This window comes from Cnephaeus nilssonii (assembly GCF_951640355.1).
Source record: "Cnephaeus nilssonii genome assembly, chromosome: X".
NCBI classification, from domain to species: Eukaryota; Metazoa; Chordata; class Mammalia; order Chiroptera; family Vespertilionidae; genus Cnephaeus; species Cnephaeus nilssonii.
In genome coordinates, this window is record NC_137071.1 from 103475506 (window position 1) to 103498303 (window position 22798).

The 22798-nt window shown below is 39.9% G+C and overlaps 2 pseudogenes across 2 annotated transcripts; one reads left to right on the forward strand and one right to left on the reverse strand.

The window, feature by feature from the left end:
• Positions 1–256: 256 nt before the first annotated feature.
• LOC307095217 (protein MAK16 homolog) lies at positions 257–1150 on the forward strand (annotated as a pseudogene). Its single transcript has one exon. The product of its transcript is annotated as a protein MAK16 homolog (transcript).
• Positions 1151–8774: 7624 nt separating this feature from the next.
• LOC307095399 (tetratricopeptide repeat protein 7B-like) lies at positions 8775–10620 on the reverse strand (annotated as a pseudogene). The gene is made up of 2 exons: positions 9428–10620; positions 8775–9304 (listed from the first exon to the last, which is right to left on the reverse strand). The product of its transcript is annotated as a tetratricopeptide repeat protein 7B-like (transcript).
• Between the last annotated feature and the right edge of the window lie 12178 nt (positions 10621–22798).

Here is a 22798-nt window from a genome sequence, read left to right on the forward strand (position 1 = left end):
CAGAATAGTCAGTAGGATATAAAATGCAGCATGGAAAATATAGTCCGTCAGATTGTAATAACTATGTAAGGTGGCAGATGAATACTAGATTTACTGGCGTGATCACTTAGTAAGTTATATAATGTTTAATTATTGGAGTGTACACCTGAAACTAATACAATATTGTGTGTCAACTATAATTGAAAAATTAAAAATGGAGAAGAAGCATGGCTGCTTCCGGGATTTGGCCAGGTTTGCATGCTGAATTGTCAACATTATGCAGTCTGATGATATTATCTGGGATACACTAGGAACCAAGCAACTTTGCTCCTTCAAAGTAAGAACTAAGACACAGAACTTTTGCAGAAATGAATACAGCCTGACTAGACTGTGTAACTTGTTGCCTTGTCCCCTGGCAAACAGTTAGTATGTCACTATCAAAGAAGAGAAAGGACAGTGCTACTTGTAAATGAAGGTGATAGAACAGGCAGCTTTTCCTAGGCATCTCTGGGAACCAGTCTGGCTTCATAAAAATGATGAGAAAGCACTGGAGCCAATAGGTGAAAATCTAATTTACTGGCCCCATTTCATTCAACACAAGTGTAAGCTGAGTTTCACCATGATTACCCAGTACCTAATTTGAATTTGAAAACTTACACTAAAGCGACAGGGGAAACTTGTTCTTTTGAGTGAGAAGGTGGAGCAGAGGGGAAAAAAAGAAGAGAGAAAACAGCATTAATAGCTGCTCAGTTGGACAATGTCATTGAAAAGGAATTGCTGGAAAGACTTAAACAAGATATGTATGGCGACATCTACAACTTCCCCATTCATGCCTTGGCCAAGGCCCTGGAATAGCAGAAGGCAGAGAGTGACTCAGATGCTGAGGAAAAAGATAGTGAAGATGATGAGGAAGATGTGGGAAAAAGAAAGTTTGTTGACGTTGATGAGGTAGATGAGAGTGACATAAGAGATTTTGAGGATATGAATAAACTGGATGCCAGCAGTGATGAAGATTAGAATGAGACATCCTCTAGTGAGGAAGAAGAAAAGCCCTTGATGCCAAGCACAAAGGCAAATACCCTTGAAAGGACCTTTATGAAGAAAATGAGCATATGTGTCAATAGAGTATGAGCAGGAGACAGAGCCTGCGGCCAAAGCCAAAACCACGTGATTTCTGTTCATCACCTGACATTTATAACAGGACTGGACATTTTGAACTTTATTCTCATTACATACATACCTCCAGTTTTTACTCTTTATGTTGTATTTAACCCAATATTTGTGTATTTTATATTTATGCCACTCTGTTGGGCAAGAAATCTGGGAGGACGTGGAGGAAAACCTTAAATTGTAAACAAGAGTATTTTTATAGCTTTGGCATGTGTTGAAGTGACAGTTTGAGTACAAGAAGCTCAACAAATGAGTTTGTGGTTGTAAATATTTCTAAATTTTAAATGCTAACCACCGTGGGTGCCTCCCCCAACTTCATTCAGAAATGTCCAGACTTCAATGTTTTCTTGTTCTTTCCCTACATGTGTGGGAGTGAAAGGTAAGAAGGAAAAAGAAGATCTAAATTATAATGTCCAGTATAAAAATACCTTTTTTTCTTAAATAATTCATTTATACAAAAAGAAAATCCTCTTCTTTTTAGGAAAGTAATACAAATCTTAAGTTCCACTGTAGGGAGCACCTTCAGAAACCCACTATAATTTTCTGATACAGTTTACTACCTCACTGTCTTTGCAGCTTTGGGGAATTTTAGCCAGGAGACCCTGAAACATGAAACCAAACAGGCTTTGATTTTTATTTTATTTTTTCTTTACCTTGATTCTTCTTTCTTGGTACCATACTCAAGGAAGGAAAGATTGGATGACACCAGGGGACAGTTCACAGAATAAGTGTAACTGTAAAAACTAACAGCATGCTTGGAAATGTCCTACTGGCTTGTGGAGAAGCAGCTTAATACCAGCTAAGGTGAATTAGATGAGATCTAGGACTTGAAAACTGTCTTAGATTAAAGATCCAAGATGAAGTTTAATCTGAATAAACTAATAAAACAACAAACTATGCTATGTCTAAATATTTTTAGAATATGAATTTCTTTTCATGCTGTCTTATATCTTTTCAACTGAAGACTTCTAAATGGGGTAATAAATGAGGCAATAGTTTATTAAATATATATAAATACATACATATTTATTATATGCTATGGCTTTGAAAAGTTCTCTTTTGTGGAATATGAGACCAAAGAAAGAATTACCATGTGCATAAATAAGAATATGGAAAAACATAATTGCCCCTGAAAAACTGGAAACATTTCTGGGATCTGAATTAGTCTACCTATACTATTACTCCTTGGTAGCGTTTAGTCCATTATTTCACTTGTTTCTTAATTTAATGACTTAAATTGTACAAACTCTTGATCATGATTCTTTTGTACATTCTCGGTCTTAGCCTCAGATATTTTCTAATCCTCCTGCCTTTTGGTCTGAATGGTTCTGAATACCTTTGTTCAAACTCTATTGAAGGCTAGAGGGCTCCAGAGGTGGAGAACTGAACCCTCCACATTCATTTACAGATTTGATCAGACACAACATTCATTTATAGACTTGGTCATACACGTGAATAGTAAATTAGTAGTAGGAATTACTCAAGGATAATGAGGCCTAACTAAAACCACATTGAAGCTTGTCCCTTACTTTCACTTGTCCTTGAGAGCAACAGTTCAGAAGAAGTAGGCAGTCTGTGGCCTCCTTTAGCAAGGCACTCTTAACAGGCTCAGGTGTAAGGCTTGGATCCTTTGAATATCAATTCAAGAGATCCTTCAATAAGACCACAAGTCTACAAGAAACTGGAATCAAGAAGAAAAACTATGTTCATACTCTAAATCAGGATGTTAAACTGGAGACTTCAAAAGACCCATCTAGTATAAAGCCCTCATTTCATAAATGAAGGAACTGAAGTCAAATGACTTAAAGACCACAGAGTTGGCAGCAGAACCAGAGACCAGACTCCAGATTTCTTAACTTCAAGCCTCATTTTTTTTCTATAGCATACTGCCCATATACACACCCTGGCCTGCCTAAGACTACCTTGTTCCCCTCCAGAAGCCTGGTTCCATTCTAAGGAAATAGCCTCTCCTAAAAACAGAGAATTGGCATCTCCTCTTACCAGGGGCCTGTACTTTTGGCCAGAGAACAGGAGATGGCCCATAGTCTTTAACTTTGATGCAGTCTCAGGCTGAGAAGTTAAAAATAAAATGAGGGAAATAAGCTTAGTTTCTGGGACTTAAGTGTCAATTTGAGTTTTCTGTCATTTAATTCTAGATCCTAGCTTACCATCAGTTAAGCCCAGCCTATTTACTTATACTTATTAGCCTTTTGAAAGGTTAATAAGTATAAGTGATAGTCACACAAAACTGGAAATGTATTTAATGCCACTGAACTGTATGTTTAAAAATAGTAAATTTTATGTGTGTTTTTTACCACAATAAAAACTAAAAAGCCTTTAGAAGGAAATGAAAAATAACTTTAAAAATAAAAAATACACTAGAGAATAATTGAATCTGCTCAGCTAAAGTGAAATGCTTGCTAGAATCATGTCGATGGGGGTGGGAGGCAGTTCCCAGGAAATGGGAGGGCTATTGCATAGATATGCCATAAATGTCTACTACCTTATATTTGCTCCTGTGTCTTACCCTCATCTCTGTGTGGTTGTTCTATTTTGAGCTATATTATCCTCTCATTTCTCTAAACTCCTTAAAACTTGATATCAATAATCTGGTTCTTGGTTATAACACTATCTTCCCTTTTTGCTTGACTATTTCACAGGTTTATTAATTTGCATCCAATGACATTTTCAGTGGTTTGGGGCACAGGGAACACACCTTGTATTTCTTCAGAGTGCCCCCACTGTTCTTAGAGGTGTTATACTACATAGTAATTGTTCACATGCTTCCTGATTTTAACTGGAAATTTATTAGATTTTCACAGTAGAGAAGCTTAGATCCTGAACAGAAATAATTCATCTTCTCACATGTAACTCTAGTCACTAAATGGAAAGAATGACATTCTATTTCATTCCATCCATCCACTGGAAAACATTTACTAGTAATGAATTATTACTCTACTTCAGTCACTGTGGTCACTGTGTTAAGTGCTTAGGATACAGAGATGAATTGGTTAAGACCGTGGTCAGCAAACTGCGGCTCGTGAGCCACATACAGCTCTTTGGCCACTTGAGTGTGGCTCTTCCACAAAATACCACGGCCTGGGCGAGTCTATTTTGAAGAAGTTTAAATTTAAAAAATTTGGCTCTCAAAAGAAATTTCAATCGTTGTACTATTGATATTTGGCTCTGTTGACTAATGAGTTTGCCGACCACTGTTAAGGTATCTGCTGCCCTTCAGGGCACAGTCTAGCTGGCAAACAACATGGAGACAAATAAATTGTTACCACACCAGATAATGAGTGTCTAAAGGGAGTACAGATTGCTGAAGGAGCCCAGAGAGGTGATTATAGGTGGATCTCTGGTGTTGGGATTATAACTCCTAGGAAACAACTTATTATCTAATTGCTTGTAGCCTACCTGAGATCATTCATCTTTAACAGTTTCCTTACAAGCTTATGAGACTCCTAATGTGTAAAAGAAACTAAGGGAAGCAATTTCCTCTTTTCAAAATTATTTTCTCAGAGATGGAATTCAGTGGCCTAACTTTCTTCCTGTCAGCTCCTGTGGGTATTCCCCACCTCTCCCTTCCCCCCACCAGCTATCTGCTGCCTCATGAGCAATCTCGGGAGAGGGGAACACACTGCTCCTCTTCCTCCTTGCACAACCCTGTTTTATGGAGCAGAATAGCCAGGAAATCAAGCAGTCCACTGAAAGGATTTTGCAACTGGGGCCTTCTACCAAATTATTCACCCTTTGATGATCTTCTGTTTTAAATACTATTGGATGATGTGCTGAGACCTAGAATATTTCCTCTATAAATCTACTTTATAGAAGGCTAAGCTCTACTCTAATATGGAGGTGTGACTTGACTGAGATGTCAAATAAATTTTGCTTCATGGCTATTATAAGTAAACTGAGTAGGGAAGATGTCTGAAAAATCAGGCACCATGAATTGTCGCTTCCCTTTCCATGGTTCTGATTTGTAACTAGTAGTTGTGTACATTTCAGTTCACTGAAGACTCTGGCTATGCAAACATCTTTGTTTACCAGCTACCAAATATGCAGGAAACTATCCTTCATAGGTTCCAAATGTCATAGAAGAGCAACCAGGTCAGCAATGGAAGGAGAAGAGAAAAGAATGAAGTGGCATTTATCACATGTCCAATGAAACAAAAGGGTTTTTACTAACTGTTTGGCATTTTTAGAAATTTATTTTCTCATCATAGACATTGCTTCAGAATTCATCCACACATTCATCATGCCAATACCCCCACACAGCTATTATTGGGAACTTGACAAACAAATCAAACTAATTCTGCAATCTTAACTCCCAATAGCCCTGAAATCACTTTCAAGGACTCTCTTGATGCTAAGCTTGGGGCATTTCCACTCTTCCTAAGATACTGGCAGAGGTACCAACACCTACTATTATGCTGGAGCAAGCAAAGCAAGATTTGGCCCTAGCATGGCAGCTACCCACAGCATTTGAAGGACGTTACAGTTAGCACTTCACTTGCTCACAGCATTCTAGTTGTGAGAACTAAATGTGTGACTTCAACAGAGTCCTTAGGTTTACCCGAGGTGGCTGGTTTCAGTTCACACATAAAATTGCAATTAGCCATTATGCTATATTCTTCTATCACATTTAAATGCACCCGAGCATTCAAAATTGTACTAGATCTATGAAGCTTTCCTCGCCATTGACATCAGCTGTTAGGGAAGATGACTTCTGGATTATTCCTTTTCTTCTTCCTCTTTTTTTTATTTTCTTAATTGATTTTTAAAGAGAGATGAAAGGAGAGAGAGACACAGAGAGGAGAGACATCAATGTGAGAGTGAAACATCAATTAGCCCCCACCAGGGATCAAGTCCACAACCCTGGCACATGCCCCAATCAGGAATCAAACCAGCTATATTTTGGTGCACAGGATGATGCACAACCAACTGAGTCACATGGTCCAGGGTGACTTCTGGGCTCTCAATAGACTCTTGAGGTGTTTTTCCCCTTTTGAGGCAGATCTCAGAGACTAAGTTTAAAGTTCTTGTTCCAGATCCTTCTGGTAGTCATATCTTCTGATACATGTAACTTCTTCCTCATTTTTCTTAAGGTTGGTGTTTGCCTTACTTTGGTTTAACTCTTGTATTAAATAAGTTCTGCAAATGAATCCAGGCTACTGTTGGAGACAAGAAATCGGAAATACTGATTCACTTGGTCCAACAAGTTATATAGCAGTGATTCCCAACGTGGAGCACACACCCCACAGGAGGGCAATTTGATTTTTAAGAGGAGAAATTTGAGAATGAGTTATTAACAGTGAATTTTTTTTGCATTTTTTATGGTTCTAGGGGCCTCATATACAGCATATAAATATATATTGTGACATATTTATGCATTTCAGTTCTCTATTATATGTTTTGAAACTTTATTTGCTATTTTTCATATCACTTCATATTATTAATTTTTAACAATTTCTTAGTGATTTCTTCCTCAGTACTTCAACTGTCTCTTCGTTCTTTTATTTTTATCTTTCATGGATGTCATGTTCTTTGGAAGCTTGTTTCAACCAAGTTAAGAGCCTTTTAGGCTTCCTCCACATGAATAGTAGTTCACTTTTTGAATAATAAGAATTATATGTCATGTGGGGGGAGGCATTAGGATTTTAAAGATGCTTCGGTGGGGCGTGGCCAAAAAATATTGGGAACCACTGCTATATAGGAATATATGTTATTCTGGCCAACTCATATGACACTCCTCCTCTCTTTTTTTTTTTTTTTTTTTACAGAGAGGAAGGGAAAGGGATAGAGAGTTAGAAACATAGATGAGAGAGAAATATTGATCAGCTGCCTCCTGCACACCCCCTACTGGGGATGTGCCCGCAACCAAGGTACATGCCCTTGACCGGAATCGAACCTGGGACCTTTCAGTCCGCAGGCCGACGCTCTATCCACTGAGCCAAACCGGCTTCAGCCCTCCTCTCTTTTTTATTATAAAGGATTTCAAATACATAAATATATACATATGTAAATATACATATATTTATTTATATGTATATAATTAGACAGAATAATAAAATAAACTTCTATGTACCTATCACCATCAGCTTTAACTATTATCAAATGGCCAATCTTATTTTATCTATACCCATATCCACCTCACTCTACCACATTCTTTTTTTCTATTTAAAAATCACTTTTTTGCATACATATATGCATATAAGTTCATTGGTTAATGTCTTCCCACCTGGTGGAGGCCTGGGGATGGAAGCAGGGTGGAGGGGGTCAATGGGGGAAGAAAGGACATCTGTAACACTTTCAATAATAAATATACTTTTAAAATAAATTAATTAAAAATTAAAATAAATAAAAATAATTTTACATAAACAGCATTTTTCCATTTCAAGTGTCTATCATTTATAAGGAATGTTAGTAAATATTTCATTTGAAACTTCTTTGTACATATTTCCATTGACAAATAAACTGAATTCACATAAAAGAGTTAAACTTAAATAATTCATATTTATTTCCTCCTCTTGCAACAGGTATATATTGGTAAAATATAAATATTCTTGGGCTTTGGCTTTGTTCTAAGTGAAGACCGTAACTAATCAGATGGTACAATTAACAACATCAAAACCAAGAAATTGTCAGTTGTGTCCTGACTTGAACTAGTACTGAGGTGAGAAAAAGAAGATTCACATGTGGTTTCTGGTCCAAGGGTGGGGCATGAGTGGTGAGGAGAAGAGAATATCTTTCTTTACAGCTCTGATAAAAATAATCTATTGTAACCCTAAATTTTAACTTTGAATATATTCTTCTACATTTGTTAATTAATTCCATAATCATGTTACTAAAACTTAGATGTAAACTAACAAAATATAATCCATTTTGAACAATCTTAGTAGATTAAAAAATGATTATTGGGCTGGTAGAAACAACAGAAATGCACATGGAGAGAGCAATGATTCAGGGTGTTTGTTTAGTTCACTGTGGTCAATCGCACATTCATCCTGGATCTCAGTATGGCAGACTTATCTACTCAGGACATCCCAGGCAGGGCTTCCTTGGCCTGAACAACAGTGAAGCTGGCAGGCACCTGCTCAGAGCACACAGGGATGGTGAAGGGCACCTAGGGGCAGCTGGCCTCCAGCTCCATGGTTCTGATTTGTAACTACCTAATGCACTCAGTTGCGGTGATATTGTTGCCCTGATCTTGGAGGACCTCACCTAGCCCGTTCCAGACCTCATGGGCCATTGAGTTCATCTACACTGCATTCTGAAAAATTTTCTCCACTAGACTGTAGTGGCCCAGCTGATGAAAAATCAGCTGCATGATCTTCACATGGGTGGGGTTGATGTATAAGCCTTCTTTGTACCACTACTGGGTTTCATCAATGTTTCCTTGGAGCTAGGCAACCTGGCCACATATGTACAGGACATTGTGGAACATTGGAAAGAAGTTGGCAGCTTCTTGGGTACAGGCTGTGGCTTCTGTGGGCTTCCCAATGCCAATGTATACTTCAACTGTGTGGAGCCAGATCTGTGCCAGTGTCATCCAGGGCCCCTGCTTGGGAAAGTTTCTCTGCAGAGAAACCTGATCTACTCTTTTTTTCTTTCTTGATCCACTCTTAAGTGGATGTAGCATGGACAGAACCTGTCTCCAGGTCTCTGAAGTCTGACAAAGTAATTGTATTAAGCTGTCATCTATCTGCAATGGTTCTATCTAACAGGCTACTCCCATGTCCAGAATCACTGGGATTGGTTACAAATAGCAGGATTTCCATATTTGTAATATAAGCTTATAAGTGAGGAGTGCCTCATCTAGCTCCAGCAGAGTGACTCGAACCTCATTTTGGAAAACAGTAGTATTAAACTTTCTGGATATTCACTCAGGGCCATGTCAATAATGTTCAGAGCATCATGGTAATGCTTCTGTGCTGATAACAAGAGGACAAGGAGGTGCAGATAGTTGACATCATAGCCTTGAAGCTGAAGAGCTTGACAGATATACCCCAGAGCCTCTGGTATCTGTTTGGTGATGGTGAGATGCAGAGCCAGGTAGAAAGCTGCCTGATGATCTGTAGGTAATAGACTGTGGACCCTCTGAAATGCAAGAAGCACCTTTCTCTGCAGGACCTCCTGTATCCTTCTCATCAGTCTGCAGAGAGCCTTGGTGGTCTATGATCTATGGATTGTTGCTCTTGGAAGAAGAGACCAATATGAGATGCTGCTGGAGTGCTTAGAAAAAGCCAAGGAAGCATCAGTGGCCTGCAGACTCTACGTGAGTTCCACAGTTAAGTAGCCTTTGGCCTTGAACTCAGATATTTTCTCTCCTGCATCAACGACAGTTTTGGCAAACTTATCCTCTTCCAACCAGTAAATAGAGCCCATGCACAGCTCCCCAGTGAGGAGGGAGATGGTGGTGTCATCAGGCTTTAGCTGAATGCATTCTTTCAGTACTTTCATGGGCCCGGGCAGATTTTCCAGCAGTCATGAGTGACAGAACAAACTGATACCAGAGGTGGAACTCCCCCAAAGGAAAACTTCATGGCATTTTCTAAGCACTCAAGCAGCATCTCATATTGGTCACTTCTTCCAAGAGCAACAATCCGTAAATCATAGACCACCGAAGCTCTCTGCAGACTGATGAGGCAGTCACTCTTATGCTCAGGTATCCTGCTCAGCACAGCATCCAGGTTGGCCATAGATTCACTAATCAGCAATAACAACAGGGCTTCTTCACGATTTTCTTGAAGACAAAAAAAAAGTTCTCTCCTCAGTAGACACAGGTTTTTCAAGTGAGGGTGTAGGTTTTTGTGTTTGCTCCTTTCCAGAGAGGATCATCCAGAGGTGACTGGAATGGTGGATCCTCCAGAGAATTCCAGTAGCTCTGTTCACACATACCCCACAACAAGATCTCTGCCAATTGCCTCACTATTATCCTTTCTAACTCTTGGAAGTACAGGAGCACAATGTCCACTGCTTTCTCATAACAGGTGATGGCATGCTGTTTCTAGTCCACATGAAGATTACTGGAAAATGAGGAAATAGGCAACTTTTCTAAACAAAGTCCTTTGGTAGCATAGGCTTCTGCCATCAACCACAACCTGTTCAGAGGGACTGCTGTCACCAGCAAGTCTTGAAAGCCCACTCATACAAAAATGTTGAGAGCTTCTTTATAATCTCCTTCCACATAGTTCAATTTGGCCATGATCAGATTGGATTCTGGAGAAATTCTGACTTGAGGTTCTCTCGTCCCAGGTAGGTGGTCAGATGCTTTTAGACCTCAGTCAGCTGGAGTGTATGGGGTGTTTTTCAGTTACTGCTCCCTAAGGAGAAGTTCTGTCATGTCATCACTGATGATGAGCTTCGGGGGCAACTGCTTGATGAGCTCGAGGATCCACTCCCACCAGCAGTCACAGTGGCAGCACTCGATCTCTATTTCCAGCCTGAGCCCGCTTTCTTGGTCGTCATGAAGGGCTGGCCAGCCAGCCCACCCGCAGGACCTGCAGGCCACGCAGCCATGCAACCCACAGATTCAGGCTCCAGCTCCAGCTCAGAGAGGTAAGGGAGCACTGGTAGGGGAAGAGGCATGGCTCCAACATTATTTCAAAGTAAATCCTATATATTGTATAACCTTATTTATAAATATGTCATGATACAGATTCATTTTTTAAAATATATTTTTATTGATTTCAAAAAGGAAGGGAAAAGGAGAGAGATAGAAATATCAGTGATGAGAGAAAATAATTGATCAGGTGTCTCCTGCATGCCCCCTACAGGGGACTGAGCCTGCAACTGAGGCATGTGCCCTTGACTGGAATTGAACCCAGGACCCTTCAGTTCTCAGGCTGACGCTCTACCCGCTGAGCCAAACCAGCTAGTGCCAGATTCATTTTTAAACAAAATCACAGCATTATTATTACACACAAATTAAAAGATGCTCTCTTTTTAAGAATACTCTTAACACAACTTTAGCATAAGAACCACCCTAGAACCTGAAGTAGAACACCACAAAAGGCCTGTGTGTGAGTACATGTGAGTCTCCCTGGGGCCAGGGACTTGAGGTGCAGCACTATATGGATGGAGGCACTGTCCAAAGACATTTAAATTATCTCTGTTAATACAATCCCATTGGTATTTACACACTTGAGGAGCCTGAAGAAATTGAAAATAAAGGCTATAAAATGGGATTACTTTGATAAAAATTACATTCTATATGGAAACTGAAACCCCCTCATCACATGGAACCTTTACATGTGCTCTGATGAATAGAGAAGCAGAGTCTTCTGATACTGGGATCCCTGTGGTTCTTGTCCCATGTCCTATGGCCAGTGTCATGCTGCCAGCTCTCCCCTCTCACCAATGTCTCCAGCCATGTGTCCTTAGCTTAATCCCACTGGGACCTACATTAATGAGATTCCCCACTCCAGAAACATCTTCAACATTTTCCTTCAATTCCCAAATACCTGTTGACTTGCCTGTAAAAATAACCATTCATTCTAACAGGGAGGTGAGATCAGGAAAACTCCTTCTCTCTCTGGTTTCTTATTTAAGGAGAATAATCTCTCCTTTGCTACCAGAAGCCACCAAGATCCCATTTCCTTAATTCTCAGTTACAGACCCCAAATCACGTGCCCCCTAGTGGCTGACTCAGTTAACCTCCCTCCCTCCAATGAGTTATTTCACCTCTTCATTAAAAGTTTTTCTTCGAGGTAGGAAAAATGGCAGCTGAATAGGGACGTATTCTAAGCCTGGTCCTGGGGCAGAGAGTAAGAACAGCTGAGATTTGCAAGGGGAGTGTCTGTTGGCAAGCTAAGGGACAGCTAAACTCCAGGAGAAGGTGGAGGAGTGCTAGGCAGGGTTCCCCTGACCTTGCAGCCCCACAGCGGCTGGGTCCCCTCCCGGAGCAGTGGGCTCAGAGGAGAAAAACTCGCCATGTTGCAAAGAAAGGAGGGTTTAATTGGAGGCCTGACTTTCCGCGACAATGGCGAACACTGAACAGCTGTGAGCACCAGAACACCGGCCCCCAATCTGCGCAAACACACGGATTCAAAGGAACTCTTCACTGCACTAAGAAAAGGTCAGATTTCGCGGGGATAAGGAGAGAGAGAACTATATAACCAGACATCCGGAGAAGAGAGACCATGGGGAGACAAAGAAACAGCCCCCATAGGAGAGAAAAGCAGGCATCTCCAGAAAAGGAAGTAAACGAATTCGAGGCAAGCAACCTATCAGAGAAAGAATTCAGAGAAATGGTCATAAGGTGGCTGAAAAGAATGGAAGACGAATTTGACAATATGAGTAAGAACCAAGAGGAAATGAAGAAGAACCAAGAAGAAATGAGAAATGACATCGCTGCTGTAAAGAACTCAATAGAAAGCATCAAGAGTAGACTAGAAGAAGCAGAGGACTACATGAGTGAGCTAGAAGACAAGATGGAAAAAAATACCCAAATAGAACAGCTTCTAGAAAAAAAATTAGAAAGCATGAGGAGAGCCTAAGGGAACTTCGGGACTACATGAAACAAAACAACATCCGAATAATAGGGGTACCAGAAGGAATGGAAACTGAGCAAGGAAAAGAAAACCTGTTTGAAGAAATAACAGAAAACTTCCCTGATATAGGGAAGAAAAATGCCACACAAACCCAAGAAGCTCACAGAGTCCCAAGCAAAATGAACCCCAAAAGAATGACATTAAGGCACATTATAATTAAATTGGCAAACACCAACGACAAAATAAGAATCTTAAAAGCAGCCAGAGAGAGACAGAAAGTTACATACAAAGGAACCCCCATCAGACTAGCAACTGATTTCTCAACAGAAACTCATCAGGCCAGAAGGGAATGGAATGAAATATACAAAGAGATGCAAAGGAAGGGTCTGAATCCAAGAATACTGTACCCAGCAAGTCTATCAATCAAAATTGAAGGTGAAATCAGGAGCTTCACAGACAAAAAAGGACTAAGGGAATTTATCGGCACCAAACCAGCAATGCAAAAAATGCTAAAGGGTCTGCTGTAAAAAAAAGAAATAGGAAGCAAAGAAGGAACACAGGGGTATAGAATAAAAATGGCAACAAATAAGTACCTATCAATAATAACATTAAATGTAAATGGATTGAATGCCCCAATCAAAAGACACAGGGTAACTGATTGGATAAGAAAACAAAACCCATATATCTGCTGTCTACAGGAAACCCACGTCAGAAAAAAAGTCGCATACAGACTTAGAATGAAGGGATGGAAAAAGGTTTAGCAAGCAAATGGAAATGAAAAAAAAGCTGGGGTAGAAATACTTATATCTGACAAATTAGATCTCAAAGTGAAGGATATAACAAGAGATAATGAAGGCCACTTCATAATACTAAAGGGAGCAATCCAACAAGAAGAAATAACTCTTGTAAACATATACACACCCAATACAGGAGCACCCAAATACATAAAAAAACTCCTGGAAGACATCAAAGGAGAGATCGACAGCAATACAATCATAGTAGGAGACTTTAATACCCCACTATCACCATTGGACAAATCCTCTAAACAAAAAATCAGCAAAGAAACATCAATCCTAAATGACTCACTAGACCAGATGGAATTAATCGACATCTTCAGAACATTTCACCCCAAAGCCACAGAATGTACATTCTTCTCAAGAGCACATGGGTCATTTTCAAAGATAGACCATATGTTAGGACATAGGCAAAGTCTCTCCAAATTAAAGAAGATAGAAATCATATCAAGTATCTTCTCAGATCACAGCGGCATAAAACTGGAAATCAACTACAATAAAAACAATCCAAAGAAATCAAACACATGGAGAATAAACAGCATGCTATTAAACAATGATTGGGTTACCAAAGACATCAAGGAAGAAATAAAAAACATCATGGCAACAAATGACAATGAAAACACAACAATCCAAAAATCTATGGGACACAGTGAAAGCAGTCCTGAGAGGGAAGTTCATAGCTCTACAAGCCTACTGCAAAAAAACAAGAAACAATAGTAATAAATTACCTAACCCAACAACTCAAAGAGTTAGAGAGAGAGCAACAAGAAAAGCCCAGTGTAAGCAGAAGGAAGGAAATAATAAAGATGAGAGCGGAGATAAATAAATAGAGACCAAAGAAACAATACAAAATATCAACAAAACCAAGAGTTGGTTCTTTGAAAGGATAAACAAGATTGATGAACCTCTAGCCAGGCTCACCAAGAAGCAAAGAGATATGACCCAAATAAACAAAATCAGAAATGAAAGTGGTGAAATAACAACAGACCCCACCGAAATACAAAGGATTGTTACAAAATACTATGAACAACTCTATTCCAACAAACTGGACAACCTGGAGGAAATGGACATATTCCTAGAAAAATATAATCTTCCAAAACTCAATCAGGAAGAATCTAAACAGCTCAACAGGCCAGTAACTATGGAAGAAATTGAAGCAGTCATCAAAAAGCTTCCGGCAAACAAAAGCCCGGGGCCAGACAGCTTCACAGGAGAGTTTTACCAAACATTGAAGGAAGAACTAAAACCTATCTTCCTCAGACTATTCCAAAAAATTCAAGAGGAAGGAACACTTCCAAACTCATTCTATGAAGCCAGCATCACCCTAATACCAAAACCAGATAAAGAAAACACAATGAAAGAGAATTACAGACCAATATCCCTCATGAACATAGATGCCAAAATCCTCAACAAAATTCTAGCAAATCGGATCCAGCAGTACATCAGAAAGATCATACACCATGACCAAATAGGATTTATCCCAGGAATGCAAGGATGGTACAATATCTGCAAATCAATAAACATGATACATCACATAAACAAATTGAGAGAAAAAAATCACATAGTCATATCAATAGATGCAGAAAAAGCATTTGACAAAATTCAACACCCTTTCTTGATAAAAACTCTCAACAAAGTGGGAATAGAAAGATCATACCTCAAAATAACAAAAGCTATATATGATAAACCCACAGCAAACATCATACTCAATGGGCAAAAACTAAAACCATTACCCCTAAGAACAGGAACAAGACAGAGAAGCCCTCTCTCACCACTTCTGTTTGACATAGTACTGGAAGTATTAGCCATTGCAATTAGACAAGAAGAAGAAATAAGAGGCATCCAAATTGGAAAAAAAGAAGTAAAGCTGTTCTTATTTGCAGATGACATGATATTGTACATAAAAAAAAAAGACTCCATCAAAAAACTAATAGACTTAATAAATGAATTCGGCAATGTAGCGGGATACAAAATTAACGCCAAGAAATCTATGGCATTTCTATATACCAATAGTGAACTTACAGAAAGAGAGACTAAAAAAGCAATCCCATTTACCATCACACCAAAAAAAACTAAGATACCTAGGAATAAACTTAACTAAGGAGGTAAAAGACCAATACACGGAAAACTACAGGAGACTGAAAAAAAGAGTTAGAGGAAGATGTAAACAGATAGAAGAACATACCATGTTCATGGATTGGTAGAATCAACATCATTAAAATGTCCATACTACCCAAAGCAATCTACAGATTCAATGCACTCCCCATCAAAATACCAACAGCATATTTCACCGACCTAGATAGCACTCTCCAAAAATTCATCTGGAATAAAAAAAGACCCCGAATAGCCACAGCAATTCTGAGAAAGAAGAATAAAGTAGGAGGGATCTCAATACCAGACCTCAAGATGTATTACAAAGCCACAGTTCTCAAAACAGCCTGGTACTGGCACAAGAACAGACATATAAATCAATGGAATAGAATAGAGAATCCAGATATCGTCCCAAACCACTATGCTCAATTAATATTTGACAAAGGAGGCATGAACATACAATGGAGTCAAGACAGTCTCTTCAATAAATGGTGTTGGGAAAATTGGACAGATACACGCAAAAAAATGAAACTAGATCACCAACTTAACCATACACAAAAATCAACTCAAAATGGATACACGACTTAAACAAAGACTGGAAACCATAAAAATACTAGTGGAATCCACAGGCAACAAAATCTCAGACATATGCCAAAAGAACTTCTTCACTGACACTGCCCCTAGGGAAATGGAAGCTAAAGAGAAAATTAACAAATGGGACTACATCAAAATAAAAAGCTTTTTTATAGCAAAAGAAACCATCAACAAAACAACAAGAAAGCCCACTGCATGGGAGAACATATTTGCAAATGTTATCACTGATAAAGGTTTAATCTCCAACATCTACAGGCAACTTTTGCAATTTAATAAAAGGAAGATAAATGATCCAATAAAAAAATGGGCAACGGACCTAAATAGAATCTTTTCAAAAGAAGACAGAAGGAAGGCCAAGAGACACATGAAAACATGCTCAAAGTCACTAATTATCTGAGAGATGCAAATCAAAACAACAATGCGGTACCATCTCACACTTGTCAGAATGGCTATCATCAACAAATCAACAAACGACAAGTGTTGGCGAGGATGCGGGGAAAAAGGAACCCTCATGCACTGCTGGTGGGAATGCAGACTGGTGCAGCCACTGTGGAGAACAGTATGGAGTTTCCTCAAAAAACTGAAAATGGAACTCCCATTTGACCCAGTAATCCCACTCCTGGGAATATATCTGAAGAAACTTGAAACACCAATCAGAAAAGATATATGCACCCCTATGTTCATAGCAGCACAATTTACAGTAGCTAAGATTTGGAAACAGCGTAGGTGCCCGTCAGCAGATGACTGGATCAGAAAACTGTGGTATATCTACAGAATGGAATACTATGCTGCCATAAAAAAGAAGGAATTCTCATCATTTGCAGCAACCTGGATGGAATTGGAGAACATTATGCTATGTGAAATAAGCCAGTCAATGAAATAAAAATACCACATGATCTCACTCATTTATGGATAATAAAGAACATTATAAACTGAGGAACAAAAATATAGATACAGAGACAGTAAAGCATGAAACAGACTGTCAAATTACAGGGGAAGGTTAGGGAGAGGTGGGGGAGATAAGAGATCAACCGAAGGACTTGTATGCATGCATATAAGCATAACCAATGGACACAAAACTCTGGGGTGTGAGGGCATGTATGGGTGTGGGGTGGGGGGGACAATGGTAAGATATGTACACATATAATACCTTAATTTAAAAAAAATGTGAAAAAAAGTTTTTATTCATCCCATCATCCCAGAGAATTTTTCCTTTACTGCATCATTCCCAGGGTAGGTTAAACCTACAAATCACCTGAGCTAATTTTTATCATTATTTATAGCACTGTAATTGCTATTGTCTCACCAACTGTTAATCCCTCTGGGGCCAAAAAAGAAAAAAAAAAAAGTCTTATTCATCTATGTGAATAATGGCATCCAGGCCAGTGTTTGGTATACAATAGATATAAAATAAATGTAACTTGAATTAATGTTTGCCATGCAAGACTTCTGACTCCTATTTCTCAACTGTTGCCTCAACTTAATGGGCTCCTCTCACATGTGCCTCTAACCCTCTTAAGAAGAAACACACACACACACAAACACACACACACACATTTGGCTATCTTTGACTACCACAAAACACCCAGAGTAAAAATTTTATGAATATCTTACTTTAATGTGTGTTATACCTAGGCATAAATATTACACTAAATCAAATTATATTCTTTGCCCATGCACCATGTCTTGTTGAACATTCTTGGTATAGAGTTATATTGAGAGGTTTAATTCACAGCAAGCAATATTTAGCAACATTTGTTCAGTAGTTCACATATGATACTAGCAAGCTCCTTTTTCCCCCATGCTGCCACATTCCTGTTCTTACTATAAGCCAAGAGTCTTTCCACTCTGGCTTTTTTGCATGCTCTCCTGACTTTCTCACTTCAACCCTTCAACTGATCATCTCTTTGTGGAATCTGGAGACCTCACAGAGGTGACCTATTGTTCTAGCTGTGAACCAAACTGCCTCACTAACTCCCCAACCCCCTATTACTAAGCTCATTTTGCTGGGAGACAAAGCTCTTTCCCAAAGACACCCACCCTCAATTCTCAACTATTCCTTTTTCTCTCAATTTTTTTCTTCTTCTTTTCTTCAGTTAATCCTCACCTGAGGATATTTCTTCCATTGATTTTTTTAGAAAAAGCAGAAGGGAGGGGGAGAGACACTGAGAGAGAAATATCAATGTGAGAGAGACACATCAATTGGTTGCCTCCCTCATGTGCCTCAACTTCGGTCAGGGATCGAACCTACATCCTAGGTATGTGCCCTTGACGGGAATCGAACCCGTGACTATTCATTCTGCAGGGGATGTGCTAATCATTGAGCAAAACGGCTAGGGCTTATTCCTCATTTTTTGTTTTCTCCTAGGCAAAGAGTTATTTCTAACCTCAAGGTGAAGCCTTTCCTCTTTAATCAATGGATACATGTGCACACACTAAATCTCAATCAATGCCATGGAAAAGCCCTGACCAAAGAACTTACATATGCACCACCCATGGACACAGACAATAGTGTGGTGAAGGACTTGGGGGGTGGGTGTGGGGTAGAATGGGACAATGGGGATCAAGCAGGACATCTGTAATACTTTCAACAATAAAGATAAATTAACAGGAACAATAAGTAAGTAAATAAAAAATCAAACCTTCGGGAAAAAGAAAAGAAAAGCCCCGGGCTTTGCCAGATGTTCTCCATCTATGATTAAATCATATTCAGATATGTCCATAGACTCATAGGACCTAGAAGTTGGAAGAAAATTTAATGGTACTCTAATCCCACTGCCCTCGCAAAGTTTGAATTCTCTTGATTTGCAATGGATTGAGGACTACAGCTAGAATAAAATCTAGGCAAACAGGATTTGACTCAGTCACAGTCTTATAGGTTCAGCAATTCATTGTGTATGTTATCCTTCTGTCAATTCAAAAGACAAAGCAAAGGTGCCCTTCCTCATGAGATCTCAGGGCTTAGACAAAACTATCAACAAAGAATATTGATTTACAAATTGAGTGCATGTTGCAAACATGTGCACATGCATGCTCCAGCATGATCCCTCTTATACCTTGTGTTAACACTGAGAGTTGCATGTGCAGTGTGGTTGGCAGTGACCAAGTAGCCCAAGCTTCTTTGAAGGTGAAGGAATGCAGGGTATCTGGAATGAGAAATCTTCATAAATTCATCTCTCAGGCTCCTATTTTGTCTCACTTTGGTGCCTTGGCCTTATGTGCTATTCACATCACCCTCTTCTCTTGAATCCCAGATTCTCTCACAGGACATTGGACTTGGTTTTATTAATAGCCTTCTCATGAGGCACACATATTTCAGTCTGAAGATGATTTCAATTTAATGTGCACCTTGGCCACTCAACCTAAGATAATATTCTTGCTGCATATAATCTATCTTTTAGCCCAGACTTGATATCACCCTGTTCTCTCAGGGTCATCATTCAAGTGTTCAGCCATGCATCCATGGTAAGTCTGAGTATGCAATATAGACTCTTCTGATTTGATACAGGGGATTTAGATTCAATTAGAATTTCATTTATTCATGCCAACACATACTTCATACTGACACATCTCAAAATGATCCACTTTCAATCCTTTTCTTCATATGGTTACAATTACAACAGAAGACCTGCACACTTCATACAAAATAGAGCCTAGACAACTTGGCTTGGAGCAAAAGCCTAAAAATGTGCATGTTCATTGACTCAGTGATCAACTTATTTGAATAATGTTTTTAAAATATCTGAAAAATAGCTACAAATGGATATTCATTGAGGTATTTTTTATAAGAGTTAAATATTGGAAATAATCTATATACCGAACAACAAATATAATTGATTTTTTATTTCCATGAGATGGAATACAGCAGTCATTAATAACAAAACTACAGATTTATATTTATTGTTAGTCAAAGATGTAGCTATATTGCTCATTGAAAACATCAGGTTTCAAAGCAGCATGTATGTTATGCTCTCATTTAAAAATATGTATGTTTGAATACACATACAGGAAGATATCTGGAAGGCTATGTACCAATATATGATGTTTATTATAGATTGTGGCACAATGGGTGATTTTAACTTTTTCTTTTCTATATTCCTAATTTTACTACATGAAATGTACATTGCATTTGTAATTTACAAAATAATCCCAAAGACTTACAGTCCATATCTGAAAAGGCCTTGATAGAAGCAGTACAGTCAGCAACAGAGTGGCATCCTGGTAGCAGCCATTGGAGCAGAATTCATTGCACATAAAAAATAACTATACAAATGTTTAGTGCTTAAATAACTCAATAATTTATTTTCCTTATGATTCAGCAATTTGGGCAGAACTCAGTTTGGGGATGGCTGGCCCCTGGTCCATGTGGCACTAGCTAAGATAGTCCAACTGAAGCTGAAGGATCCACTATCAAGATAACACATTCATGATAGTTTAAGGATCCTCAGGAAACCCTAGTAGTGACAGCATCCAGCCTCTGCTGTGCTCTTATGACCCATATTTCTGGCAGTTCCAACATTATCCTATATAATAAAAGCCTAATATGCTAAGTGTCCAGTCGTCTGGTTGTCCGTTCAACCAATCACAGTGTGATATGCTAATGATATGCTAAGGCCGCTCAACCGCTCATTATGATGTGCACTGACCACCAGGGGGAAGACAGTCAACTGGTCAACCAGTCACTATGATGTGCACTGACCACCAGAGGGCAGATGCTCCAACTAGTAGGTCAGCTTACTGCTGGGGTCCAGCTAATCAGGACTGGGCAAGATGGGCCAGACACACCCTGGAGCCCTCCCATGGTACCTCCCCAGCTGGCCAATCACCCATGTCCCTCTCTGGCCCTGATCATGCACCGGTGGGGGTCCCTCAGCCTGGCCTGCACCCTATCACAATCCAGGACCCCTCAGGGGATGTCAGAGAGCTGGTTTTGGCCTGATCCCATAGGCCAGGCCAAGGGATCCCACTGGTGCATGAATTTTTGCACTGGGCCTCTAGTTAAGTAATAAGAAAATAGCCCCTACTCCATGCCCAAACCTCCCTATAGACTAATAGACAACTTCTAAGAATTTGGATAGTTGGCAACTGAGGCACATATCCATTGCAAGGCAAATGTAGGAAGGGAAATAGAATCAGAATTGTTGCCCCTTGATGAGCTGCATGACCACCCAAAATGAGAGGAGTGGAGCTCCCAGCCCACCCCACCCTCTTGATGAGTGGTAGGTCTGGCTTGCCCCAATGCCTTCACACACAGCCCACCCAGACACACAGACTTATTGGCCCATAAAGACTCACCCAATTTGGCACCCCTGAACCACTGGCTCCACCACCTTGACATGGGGCACCCAGCCCTGCCACCATGATCCAAAGGCCTCAGACACATGGACCTGCCATTGTGACCCATTGAGCCTGACCAAGTACCCCTAGACAACCAGCCCCACCACCTTGCAATCATGCCCATAGCCATGACCTGATGCCCCCAGACACACAGACCTGCCTCCACAACCAGGCATGCTTGACCACTGGCCCCTGGTAGACAATATCCCACTGCAACCCGACACGCCCAGATGCACAGACTTGTCACCATAACCTGGGGCACCTAAACAAGGACCACTAGAAGATCAAACCCACCATTGGGATCCAGAACAACCCATAACCCCCAGAAGCATGGACCTGCCCCTGACAGCCTCACCTGGCACCCTGGACAACTGAATCACTAAAATGAAGAGACAAAGAAACAACCACCAAATGAAAAAAATGGAGGAATCTCCAGAAAATAAACTAAATGAAAGGGAGGCAAGCAATTTGTCAGATAAATATTTCAAAGTAATGGTTATAAAGGTATTAAAACAACTTGAGAACTACAAGCAACTCAATAAGAATTATAGAGAACTTAATGAGAACTATACCAACATAAAGAAAGAAGTTAAACTCACGAATAAGAATGAATGAGAAATTAAGAATGAGAGATCTAACATGGCTGCTGATGGGACTACGGTCTGCTAGGTAGTGTGAGAGTGAGAGAATGAAAGGAGAGTGTGTGGATGTGCGTGGAGTGTCAGTATTTGTGAGTGAGGGACAGCTATACTCCAAGGGACAGTTGGGGACTGGCAGACCAACCCCCCATGACAGGGAAGCCTCTACAGCAGCTGAAATCTCTGCCAAAGCAGCCAGCTCTGCCACAGAGGCCATGCCATATTCAAGGGGAGATGGCTGTGATCGGAGACTGACTGTGATTGGAACCCCAGCCTTACCTTCAACCAGGGAGATCTCTGATGACTCCCAGGACCTTACAATCACAACACCCAGGGACCAGTTACCTCACCTGCAAATCCATGAACTCTGGAACTACAACCTCCCTGACCATGGGCACCTGGGAGGTCTGCTCATGGGAAGACAAACATGCAAATTCGCAGAAGAGCCCTGCACCTTCTCACAGAGCAGAAGGAACAGCTGAATCAAAGAACACCCACCCAGAACTGGCAAATTAAACATAGATGGCATTGCCTAAAGAAAGTCAACGCAGGAGAGAGATAGATATATAACCAGAAATCCTGAGAAGAGTGATCATGGGGAGACAAAGAAACAGCCCACATACGAAAGAAAAGGAATCACCGGAAATGGAAGTGAATGAAATAGAGGCAAACAATATGACAGAGAAAGAATTCAGAGCAA